We start from the raw sequence: 1,986 nt of genomic DNA on the forward strand, positions 1-1,986 counted from the left end.
TGTGTCCAGCCAGAAGAAGCAGACAACTGCTGGAGACATATCATTCTTCCAAAACCACACCATATCTGACCTAGGATTTCATTCCAGGTATGCTCAAGTCATTCAGTTAGTTTAGGACTGCCTTCTTCCACATGAACCTACCGTATACTTAGTTTGTTTGGGGATATCCTGCCCTTATTCATTCACCATCAGGGCTCATTTTGAGGGGGAATGCACAGGAATGCAGTTCCGGCAGTTCCCCAAAGAGATCACATGTCAGGTGGCCCCGCCCACCTGACTCTCGGCCATTTTTGGCCTGTTTCAACCTAGATTGGGGCCAAAACGGCCTGGATCGGGTCTCTGACAGGTGGTGGATCACTCTCCCGTTCAGCAGCAGCCCGATCCTGAACATTTTGGGCCCCTTTTCAGCCATTTTCAGCCCCTTTTTGCCATTTTGGGCCCAATTTTGGCCCTGAATGGCCAGGATTGGGTCCAAAACAGCCAGAATAGGTGATGTCATGGGGTGTGGCATATGCAAATCAGTCATACTAATGACACACTTCCAGTGATGGCAAGAGGCATGGCATATGCTAATGAGTTATGCTAATAAGTTCCTCCAGTTCTTTTCCTACAAAACGACCCCTGTTCACCGTTATGTTTCTGTATATAGTGGTTATAGTGCAGAGCTGAGATTTGGAAGCTCCAAGTTCACATCTCCACTCTGGTAGGAAGCTTACTGATCATTTTGGGCCAGTCAATGTGATGTTCTTTTTTTTTTTAATTAAAAAAAATCCCTGGCGCCTATTATAACATAGATGATTAAAACACAACTACACTCATCATTCTGCTATCTAAACAGTCAAGAGTCACTTTCCTATTCGGATGTTAGAAAGTTGGGGAGCAAAGGAAGGAGACAGAGAGGAAAAGAATTTTTTTAAAAATCTTTGCGTTACGTGTCCTTCTACATTTTGAAGCTGTTCTCACAGAGACAGCTTCTGCCACACACTTTAGGTATAAGGAAATTCAGTTGTAAATAAAATTGGACTTGCTCAAAAGCTGGGGAAGGCTGGAGGTGATGGGTCTGTAGCCTGGCACATTGTCATAAAGCTCAAACAATGGAGCAGCTACCAGCTCGTAATTTGGGGGGATAGCAAACAAAGCCTTTTCTTGAAGCTGAACCAAGAAGAGCTTTTTGTGCTCTTTCGGTTTCGTAATATGAGCTGAAATATACGAATACTGTGGGGGCTCAAAATTTGTCCGGCACCAGTTACCAATGCAGTCATCAATGACCCAGTCTTGCTATACTCTATCCTGATGGCCCAGCATCTCCGTCATTATACGTTTGAGAACTTCTACTTTATCTTCTGGATTAAGCTCACCTCCAGGCAGCTTGAAAAAAGTTGTGCCCAACTGCAACAGCAATACATGAGGCAGCCGGTGTTCGTGCACAATCAGGACCCCTTTGATGGTCCACCACATTCCAGTCTTGCCGAATTCCTCCCTCTTGCTTTGGAACTGAGCAGCCACTGAACTGTCTTTCTCATAAAGGGTTCTTTGGTCCCAAAGGTGTAATTTGTCAGTGGATACAGATTGATGGTCCTCTTGAGTATGAGGGGCTTGCTCTGTTGTTTGTACTTGTTCCCGAAGTGGTTGACACCGCAGGGCCAGCCAGTCTGGGAGCAGTTAGGTGGTATGATGGACATTCTGGAGATGCCGGGAGTGGTTTAAAAGGCCACAAGCATTCCTCTGCCGCTCTGAAGCACCCCTCTATGTTCCTTACAGAACTATTGTAAGATAAAGTATGGATTTGGAGAATCTTGTATGTACTTCCCTGAACTCTCCGGAGGAAAAGTGGCCTTAAAAAACTTAAATGAATTCTGTACACTCTAAATGGTTCTGACGTTACTGTTTCAAGTTATATGGAAAACCTTGTAATCTTTTCCATGCATCTTTCTACGAGATGCCATCATGTGTAACTGAGAAGAAAGCAAATCAAAAGTAAAAGGG

General features: G+C 44.5%; 1 pseudogene; it reads right to left on the minus strand.

Annotated features, from left to right (window-relative positions):
• Positions 1-1,002: 1,002 nt before the first annotated feature.
• LOC129345774 (cleavage and polyadenylation specificity factor subunit 5-like) lies at positions 1,003-1,682 on the minus strand (annotated as a pseudogene).
• Between the last annotated feature and the right edge of the window lie 304 nt (positions 1,683-1,986).

This window comes from Eublepharis macularius, chromosome 18, assembly GCF_028583425.1.
Source record: "Eublepharis macularius isolate TG4126 chromosome 18, MPM_Emac_v1.0, whole genome shotgun sequence".
Classification (NCBI taxonomy): Eukaryota; Metazoa; Chordata; class Lepidosauria; order Squamata; family Eublepharidae; genus Eublepharis; species Eublepharis macularius.